We start from the raw sequence: 10860 nt of genomic DNA, 5'->3' as shown, positions 1-10860 counted from the left end.
CCACACATTTTACAAGCAAGGCATTTTGTAATACGGCACACATTTTTACTGCATGATGATGGTACATCATACCATACATCCAGAACCCCCGTCTCCCTGGAAGAGATGGAAATGGCTGCAGCATCTTGCCTGAACACCATAAAACACATTTAGGGGCATGGATCCAAAAGCGGACCTCTCCCAAGTAATACATAAAAGCTGCATCAAAATCTCACGTTCAGCAAAATCTGGATGATGATGATGTAATGCAGAAAATCATGAATTCAACGTTCAAGCACTGTACGATGCTGAAGGACCATGGTACCCCCATTTGATTGTGTTCATATCGCAGATTGTTAAAATGAAGCTCGCTTAGAATCAGTAGTGTTCATTTTATTCTGGCAGAGCACTGAACATGTGGCTGGCTTCTTGTATGGTATCAAATTGAAGCACACAATGATGATTATTCTTAACTTGACTTTGGCAGCTTCATGAGAACAAAAAGAACTACAGAGCTGCACACTCTCAAACCACCACCCTGAAATGGAAGACTTGGGAAGAGGTGAGTGACCCTTGGAAAAGCACCACAAGATTAATATGCATTACCAGGTGAGCAGACAGGTTGGTGTTCACATTATAGTGATTAGCAGGAAAGCCAATGGGAAACAGTTTCCTGGAGAAGTGTTAATTTTGCTTGCTGTTGTACTCATGGCCTCAAGCATTCTACGGACATGGTTTGTAATCACCTGGCACAGTTAACAACCATCTAGACGACAGTAACAGCATTTAGCAGGAGAGGTATAGTTTGTGGGGTGTGAAATGACGACTTCAGTTTACTTTCAGAACACCATTGCTTTTCTGTATTGCTGCAAGAATCGTTAAATTATACCGTATGTCCACAAGTAAGGGTAGTTGGAGAAGCTCAAGGAAAGTGAACTTTGCACACTGTAGAATACAAGTCTGTTTTGCTCAAAACTATCGCTTAAAAATAACGAAACAACAGCACACATTAAAATGATATACATCTGCAAATACTGCAAAGCTATGATAGTGGTCAAAGCAAAAGTACAAATGATACTTAACTATTTTGGACATAGGAAGGGCTGATTAAATATGAAGCAATCATTTGTCTGATGCTACATGCAAAAAAAAAAGACCGAACGGTTGAGGTGGCTGGCTTAATATCTTTGGGTCCTGAGTTTGACCTCTTGTTGTCACGTTTAATTAATACCAGGTGGGGTTGACTCAGCCTGTCATCCTTCCGAGGTCGGCAAAATGAGTACCAACTTTCTGGGATGATCGAGCCATTCGAGTATCCTGCGTCGGAGTGGCGACCCATCCAGGATTGTGCTCCTTCGCCCAATAAAATTTCCTCGGCAGCCCTTTGCGCCTCACGGTGTGAAAGGACTGGTTATTGTTATGAACACGCAGAAAAGGCAAACAGAGTATTGTAATTACAGGGTGACCACAAAAAATCAGGAGCCAGCTTACCTCGAAATAACTTCCTCCATATTAATGATATAATCTTACTTTTTACAGGTGCTCAAAGTAGAGTTTGTGTTTCGACAGCAGATTTCAATTTCGTCAAGGTCACCCCCATTTTAATTTTTTTCAACATGCCACGGACAACGAAAGAAAAAATCGTTTTCAGTCAAAAAAAAATCTACCTGCGAACGAAATCGTTCATGAAGTCTCAAACCTAGTTCAGAGTTGGATGCTAAAGGAAGGCCACAATCCATAGATAATTAATCTGAAAACAGAAATATAACTGACAAAATCCGTTCAATCACCGCAGCCAACAGTGTCGGAATAATAAACAATTCTTCTCGTCGAATCAAAGTGTGGCTGCAGCGTGGAGGCCACATCTAGAACAATGCTCCCACCACAATCAGATCGATGACATTAAAGATATCCATCTGAAAATTGAAATCGTGATCATGCATCATGTGTACAAAAGAACGTGCCATTTTAAATGAAAAAAAAAATTCAAGTTTATGAAATTGTACGGGTACGGTGTTTTTGTGATGAAATGCTCCTGTGAGAGGCTTAAAGAAGAAAAACAAAATAATTAAGCGAAAGATCAATGTACCAAACTCTTCACAGAGTGTTGCCTAAGCAGTCTCTGGGTAAAGGCTTTGCTGGGTCGTTTTCTATTGCCTTCCCAACATTTCGTCAGGGCAAGAATTTGTGATTTGTTCAAGGTGCCGACAATAACTCACCTCTTCAGGAAAGATATGGTGGGATCTTTAATGTCTACTGACGACCAGTGCTGCCAGACAGGTCCATCTTTGCATCCTTTCAATGGACGATTCGAACCCAGCCAGGGTAGACAGTTTTTAAGGTGAGCTCACAAACCTCGAAGCCATCCCGCCACGCCGATACTACAATAATGGAAGTGGAGAAGTAAATGTATGCATTAACCTCAAGGGAAATAGAAATACGAGAAAGTCTCAGCAAATTGTTTTAACACCTGCAAAACATGGGCAGTTGCATCAATGAGCGGAATATGGATGCAAGAGACAGACGTAAGGATGAAACGTTGGAAATTAGCGTGCTGTGTTGAAACTGAGAGCTGTGCTGTGAAGGATTGAGGAAAAGATTGGCTGATCTCTATTTCATGAAATCAATGGGAAATAATGCAAATGAACCACTAATCTTGGCATCAATGATTGCTTGGGACATGTTGCGAATATTCCTTGGCCGTATCACAGTCATCAGACGTCCAGTCATTTTCTGAATTACCTTGGATCCGAATCGCAAAACCACCGTCATCATTTTCTGAATTACTTTGGATCCAGGCTTAGTGCATTGTCGCACCCACGACTCCTGATCATTTTAAACATAATTTTAAAACGAGATCTTCAAGGAAGTATCAATCTTCGAATGAATAATTACAATTTCAATTGGAGACTTTGCATGTCAGCTGCAGAGCAGCAATTCCACTTGCATTAAATTTAGGCCTCACTTCACTTGAAGGTCATTGCAGTACTGCAAACCCTTAATCCTCGCCCCCCCTCCCAGGAACTTACTTCCTTTTGTCACCCGCAAGATATTTCTCAGGCACCATAAGTCTATCTTCTAAAGGTCACATGGGATTCCAGCTCTCCAATGTCCCTTGCAGGTTTTTACCTTCCTCAATAGGTCTTCTGGGATTCAGAATTCATATGCCAGTAGAATTGAACAGTGTTGGTTTGAATGCCACTGCATTTCATTTAAGGTGCTGTCGTCACAATTTTACTGGATATTATGGATTTTTCTCCAGCAAAGTGAAAAGAGAATTAGTTTTAAAACGCATTTTTGTCGATGTTCCAGGATTCCTCGCAGAGCCGGGCCATGCACACAAGTCAAGTCAAGGTCAATTGAAAACATTGTGACGGGCCTGTCAATTGGCCAGGTGGGTGACTCGCCCAATGTGGGAAATCGCAAATTGGTTGTGTGCATGACGGCGAAAGCAGCAGACAGTGATGATTTTTCTCTGCTGGGATTAAATTGCTTCAATTCTACTTCATTTCAGTTGCTGTCAAATTAGCTTGCAGAATCGGTGAGTGCCAAAGTTCGGTCAATTTCAGGTCAAATCACTGCGGAAAACAAGAACCCGGGCCTTATGTTGCTGGCTCTCCTTATGGAAATAAATTCTAATCAAATAGATGATGTGAAGCTACATTGCCAAATCTTTTTTCCTTCTTGTTTACACTTTGTTTTAAACCGTTTGGTGATTGACAATTTTAACTCATGGAAAAATAAATAAATAAATAAACCTCAAAACATTGTATTTCGTTTTCTACAAGATTGCATGCAATGATGGTTTTTTTTTTTTTCTTCTTCTTTACATCTGCGGAAAGATGTTCCGAAAGCAAAAATCGTCAAAGGATGATGCCACGTATTGCAGGATTCGAGCGTAATGATCTGGAAGGTGATCTTACGATTAGGGGTTATTATTAAATTTCTCGTACTGGGGCTGGTTATCAAGCTGTCGTGTAACTCCTCGTGATGGAAACCATTTGTCATCATCCCTTAATGTGTTTTTAATGGATGCCAAACCCAAGTGTGCAGACGTTCTCTGACCTTATTGCCAAAGCAAACGAGGCATGTTATTCTAATTGAAAAGGAAATGTATTCGTGATTTGCAGGGAAATTTTTGCCTGCCATTAAATTTGCCATCTGCACTTATTTTTGTTTTTGATAAATTCCTGAAAGAGAAACGATGACTACAACAACAAATACGATGATTAAAAAGAATAGAAAACAGAAAAAAAAATCCCTTGCAACAATAAGAACAATCAGGAACTACAATGGCTCTTTTGCAGTATTATTATTCATCATCGCATGACATAAAACAGATGGAAATAGCAAGGCACTTGGAAGAGAACATACCTCCACCAGGCTGAACAGTTTACGTTTCGTAGCCCACTGATCGGCCTGATCTGCATCCAGCCAAAAAAACAAAATCGAATTGGCTTTTTCTCGTCACCCACCCAACTCGTTCACAAAGTTTCATCTGAATACAGCCACAACTTCTCTCAATGGTGAAGAATTTACTTAAATATTTTTCGTGTCCATATCAGTATCTCAATCTTCATCAAAATCGAATCGATTCGTCCTTATCGCACACCAACCCTGTCTTGCAAGGATCGTCTGAATCCGTCCATAACTTTTTTGGGATCTCTTGCGCACAGACAGGAGTGAAAGCATAACCTCTGTCCACCTTCGGTGGCGGAGGTAATGCCAGGTACATGAAGAAGAAATGTGCTTCCTCTGCGCAGAAATATTGTTTCCGCTGTTTATTCCTTCCGAGCAAGTCTGTGGCATCCAATTGTACTTTTTTTCAGCGAATAGGTCGAAATGCATTCCATACAAGGGCATTCATGTTCAGCTCCAAGTATTTATTAAGACCTGCAAGGAGTAGTGATAGGTTTGAAATGTTAATCCTAAATCTGTTCACAGGTTGTTATTTGGGCACACATGATGAGTACTCACTGTCTTTTGATGTTTTATCTACGTTCTGAACACGTCATCAGCAACCCACCCCCCCCCCCTCAATCCAGTTCCCACGCAGTGGGAGATTTGGTTTTGCATTGTGTGCATGCGTGCATGCATCTGTCTGTGCAGGCCATAACTTTTTTCATTTATTTATTTATTTTAACCATTTAAGCTTTTATGAAATTTACAACAAACTTTTTTTATTATGAGAATATGGAGAAAATAATAAAAAAATTGGGTCAAAATGTGAAAGGGCAAAGTCATAACGACTATTAATAGCCCTTATGAGTCCCGCCGCAGTGCGCCAAGCGTGAGACGCCATGTTTTTTATATTACTTCTATGTAATGGTTGTTTATTTATTTACCATTGACCTTCAGTGTGTCTGTCCAGGCCATAACATTTTTACGAGTCGAGCTTTTGCCATCAAATCTTCAAGAAACGTTTATTTTGAGAAAATGGAGAACACAAATGAATAAAATGTACAATTTCTTTGAAACCCGTTTTCGTCAAATTTAGTTGAGTACAAAGCTGACGGAGATGGCCTTTGTACTTTATCCTTCATTTTTTTGTGATTACATGGATTCCAGTTCATTTCCTTCGAATATATTTCTTACTTAAAAAGGAAAAGTGACTCTTAAGTGAATAACAGATGACATATCTAACTCAAAGAAAATTATTTTCAATTCAATTTACAAGTTCCCTGTTTTCTATCACCACCCCATTCACCTTCCCTCCCCGACACATTGTTATATCGTGATAAATAATATATGTAAACTGACAAGATGGTTCAGAAAGTGGAAGAATCGGCTCCAAGTTGTCTCGTCTGGGTTTAATTCCTGACAAAAAATGATTTGCCGCCAATATTGTTCCCAGAGGGTGCTCTACGCAACATTGTGGTTTGCAACAGAAACATTGCATTCGTTTGTACGTGATGTAAAGCTGGCTTTTCTGTCAGCCTGCAATCATATATATATATATATATATATATATATATATATATATATATATATATATATATATATATATATATATATATATATATATATATGTATTTTTTAATCTTTGTGTCATTTGAGAATGGAACATTGCTGTATGCTCGTACCCTGGCCAAATTCCTGTCTCAACCGATAATGGCCAGAGTACTACAACAATGGCAAAGTGTAAGACTGTAACATTGGAGGGGGTACGGAATTGCTCGTATGTTAAGATAGTGAGGTCTGTGTATTCATGTAGGGTGGAGCATTTTCTGTAATAATGGAGCTGTTAAAGTGAAGTTGTCCTCTTCTTAACTTCTTATGTATGCTGTGATCAAATGGGTGGCAGAGTTGATGTTGGCATGAGATTGGAAGGTGTAATTTGTATGTGTCTTCTCTGTTAATCAGGCAAGATGAGAATGGGATGGTCCCACAGTGATTTTGGACATGGTTGCATCCTGTTTGGCTCTTTCAACCTCCCTGTGATGGTTTGAGAGATAGTTCGCCGACGTGATGGCACCATGGTGGAAACTGCATGCCCTTTGATTGGCGGACTCGTGTATTGAGCGAGGAACTCTTGGGTGCTGCAGGTCATGGCCGCAGGGGAGGTGATAAAAGGGGCGGCCCATGGGGTGCAGGGGATCAGTTGGTATTGGTGGGGGGGGGAGTTGGTTTGAGTCAGAAGTCGGTGAGAATTGAGCTTTTGTGGTGGATACGACGGAGTCGGGGCCGTGAGCCGGCGGCTCACTCTCTGCCCTCCGCTCTCTTCATTCACTCTTCTCGACACTCCTTTGCCTCTTTCTTGAGTGATGTCGATGTGGGTTGGTCGTGCTGCTGGTGTGAGGGACGTACTCACCTTGTCACTGTTTCAATCCCCATATGCTTTTGAAGACTGCACCTCATCTTGCATTGTGAGTGAGTTGTGTGCTCGTGGTGTCACAAGTCCTTTATTGTGTTAAGTGCATTTCGTGTTGAGTGTGCCTTTCTTTGTTTATCTTTATACATTGTTATTGTCTGCCTTATGTCACAGTATTCTCTGTTTTTGTCGTCCCGTGTCTCCTTTGAAGAAACTATTATTCCATCAGTGCACCTGGCACCTGATAACCTGCCATTACTTTTGCCTGCACCAGTAGGGTAAGAATACTGGTTCTGGCTCACTTTTCCCCATGTAAATGAATGGGGGATTTTCAGCCATGAAATTTTTCTTTTTTTTCCCCCTAAAAAAATAAATCCCCTTTTTAGCCCAAGGTATATTTATTTGTCTCCCCTTTTAACCTGGAGCCTGGTGTTGGCTTAGTGGTTAGGGTGGTGGCTTGGGATCCCAGGGTCCTGAGTTCAAGCCCCGTTGGCTGCTGAATTAACACTAGGGGGTTGACTCAGCCTGCCATCCTTCCGAGGTCGGCGAAATGAGTGCCAGTGTACTGGTCCCGGTGTATGCCCCGGTTAGAATAGGTGTACCATATCCCTGTGTGTCATAAGAGGCGACCAGGGTTGGCGTCAGGAAGGGCATCCGGCCATAAAACATTGCCTCAAGAAAAAGCCAAACCCCTGCACAGCAGGGAAAAATGGCTGTAAAAACGGTCATTTTTTTATTTCCCCTTTTAACCTAGGGGCTCTCTATTCAAATAGCCCATACAACAAGATAAAGATTTGTTAAAGGTGATTCTAAAGAAATATCTGAAACGTCGAAGCCTCGGGGCACTCTCTATTCAAATAACCCATACAACAAGATAAAGATTTGTTAAAGGTGATTCCAAAGAAATATCTGAAACGTCTAAGCCCCGGGACACTCTTTATCAAATAACCCATACAACAAGATAAAGATTTGTTAAAGGTGATTCCAAAGAAATATCTGAAACGTCTAAGCCCCGGGACACTCTTTATCAAATAACCCATACAACAAGATAAAGATTTGTTAAAGGTGATTCTAAAGAAATATCTGAAACGTCTAAGCCTCGGGGCACTCTTTATCAAATAACCAATGCATATTGTTTAGCTCACTCATTGAACCTATAAACATTTGTTCATTCTCAAATTCCTTCAATAGTTTAATTTTCTTTGCACAATAATCCCCATCTAAAATATTGAAAAACAAAACATTTGAATCTTTATATTTTTTAAGATACCCCTTTTGTGCCATTACGAAATGATAAACTTCTCTTAATGATCTCATCTGGCCACCGCCCGAGTTGCAAATCATTTTTGTACATAAACCACGCCATAAAAAAAGTTTTGTTTCAAATGTTTTCAGTTCATGCCATGAAAATGAGGAAGTGTTTTTTTGACACGGCCGTGCTGTGTGAATGAGGAAGTGGTTTTGGACTGTCATGCTGTGAAAAAATAGGAACTATTCTGTGAGACAAGGTCTCGTGTTTATATTTTATCTCAGAACACGAACTGAAAACATTTTTTATGGCGTGGTTTATGTACAAAAATGATTTGCAACTCGGGCGGTGGCCAGATGAGATCATTAAGAGAAGCTTGTCATTTCCTGTGGCCACACCCAATGATTAAGCAATCTCCTCATCGTTGCTTTATAAGCGGTTCGCCAGACAAAGTTTCTGCCAGACGGGATTTTCATTTTTACAACTGAGGCATGGGCGATCTTTCTTCCGATGAAGACAACAGCCCACTACAGAGTTGGTAAGTTTGTGTATGGTTTTCTCTTTGAACGATGAAGCAAATGATTATTAATTAAATCATGATAATTCTGATATATATATATATATATATATATATTTTTTCCCTGACAGGGCATTGGAAGAAATTGAGTTTACATATCACGACGTGGTTCATGAAATTAATACTCTTATTGAAGAGATCAATGATTTTAGAAGAGAATTGAAAGACATTTACAATGAGTGGCACGAAGTCTTATCACGTCCTCTCATCTCGAAGGAATTAAACCAATGGTGAGACACGTGTGTGTGTGTGTCTCTCTGTCTGTCTTTCTACCTACCTCTCTCTGCTCTTATTGAAGAGGTAAATGATTTATAATGACTGGTCTCTGATCTCGAATGAATTAAACCAATGGTGAGACACGTGTGTGTGTGTGTCTATGTGTGTGTGTATGTGTGTGTGTGTGCGTGTGTGTGCGTGTGTGTGTGTGTGTGTGTGTGTGTTGCTTTCCCTGTCTGTTTGTATCTCTCTCTGTCTGTCTCTTCATCTATACCCTTGACTTATTATTTTTTTTTTTTTCAGCACTATCGCACAACATCAGCTGTTGAAGCAATCTTGTCCAACACATAATTTTCTGGAGGTAAATATTTCTGAATTATTATTAATATCACTCGTACAACACATGATTTTCTGGAGATAAATATTTCTGAATTATTATTAATATCACTCTCTCTTTAGAATGTCGCCTTATGTTGGTTGCATCATTAGTTTGGACGTGGTTTTGTCAGTACACTGGAATTCATTTTATTGACCTTGAAAGGATGACAGGCTCCTGGTGTGTTAATTCAGTGGTCAACGAGGCTTACTCATATTACCATGTAATTATCTTTGTAAAACCTAATTATTATCCACTTTTTGTTTCAAAACAGAATATGGTGTCTGAGTTTCGAAATCACAAGACATCTGAAGAAGATTGCTGGGAAAGATTATGCATTCTCGCAAATGAATATTTAATATTTTCAATATTAATAAATTATATTTGTTTTGTTTACAATTACTTGATTCTGAATTACAAAAAAAGAATCAAGACATGAACGAGAGGGGGGTTGGGGGGGGTAGGTGCGCTCCCCAATGACCCATCACCCCTCATCCCATCCCTCCCTCCCCATGTGTGTGTGTGGGGAAGGGTGGGGGTGGGATGAGGGAGGTGGTGGGTCAAAGGTGGGGGCGCACAGGGGGGATGATGGGGGTGGGGCTTGTGTGGGCGGGGCTTCGGTGGGGGCTTGTGTGGGTGGGGTGTGTGTGGGCGGGGTGTGTGTGGGTGGGGCTTGTGTGGGCGGGGTTTATGTGGGTGGAGCTTGTGTGGGAGGGGTTTATGTGGACAGGGTTTATGTGTGTGGAGTTTTTGTGTGGAGCTTGTGTAGGCAGGGCTTATGTGGGAGGGGTTTATGTGGGCAGGGTTTATATGGGCAGGGGTTTATGTGGGTGGAGCTTGTGTGGGAGGGGTGAATGTGGATGAGGCTTATGTGGATGAGGTTTGTGTGGATAAATGGATGGGTGGAGAGATGGGGGATGGGTGGATGAGTGGAGCTTGTGTGGATGGGTGGATAATTTTTAATTAAATAAACATGTTGTGTGTGTGGGGAACTAATTAACTAATCACTAATTATGTGAATATGATGAATATGGGTGGAGCTTGTGTGGGGTTTGTGTGTGTGGAGCTTGTGTGGAGTTTTTGTGTGGAGCTTGTGTGGGGCTTGTGTGGGGTTTGTGTGGGGTTTGTGTGGGCGGGGCTTCGGTGGGAGGGGCGTGTGTGGGCGGAGTCAAAAAGGGGCGGAGTCAAAAAATTTCAATTTATTGGAGCTTGTGTGGGGGGTGTGGTGGGGTTTGTGTGGGGTTTGTGTGGGCGGGGGCTTGTGTGGGCGGGGCTTGTGTGGGTGGAGTCAAAAATGGGCGGAGTCAAAAAATTTCAATTTATCTTTGTCTTTTGTAATTCCTGTGAATAAAATGAACCTAAAATCTCTTCCCATTCCAAATCATATATCTTATAAGTCCAAGGAACCGTATCTATTACATCAACAATTTTAAAAAGTTCTTTCGTCCATCGTTTAGTAAAACCCTTTTCAAAATGAGATTTCCACCTATATATTCTTACGATATCACCAACTTTGAACTTAGGTTTTCTGACATTAATCTCTTTTTCATATTTTAATTTTGTAAATGTTTCTGATGGTTTCATATTTGTTGACGTGTGAATCGTGTCATTATACTTATCCACAATATCCTGAATAAAAGATGACCATTGTT

The 10860-nt window shown here is 40.7% G+C and overlaps 1 long non-coding RNA gene across 1 annotated transcript; it reads left to right on the top strand.

Moving 5' to 3' along the window:
• Window positions 1-7404: 7404 nt before the first annotated feature.
• LOC147027566 (uncharacterized) lies at window positions 7405-9436 on the top strand. Its single transcript, XR_015056884.1, has 3 exons — window positions 7405-8577; window positions 8688-8846; window positions 9136-9436. It is a non-coding gene; the product is annotated as an uncharacterized LOC147027566 (long non-coding RNA).
• The last annotated feature ends 1424 nt before the right edge of the window (window positions 9437-10860 follow it).

The sequence above is a fragment of the Eptatretus burgeri genome, chromosome 4 (assembly GCF_056783735.1).
Source record: "Eptatretus burgeri isolate ZD-2024b chromosome 4, Ebu_testis_v1, whole genome shotgun sequence".
In the NCBI taxonomy this organism is placed as follows: domain Eukaryota; kingdom Metazoa; phylum Chordata; class Myxini; order Myxiniformes; family Myxinidae; genus Eptatretus; species Eptatretus burgeri.
The sequence above is the reverse complement of the archived record's forward strand: the minus strand, read 5'-3'. Positions and strand labels throughout refer to the sequence as shown.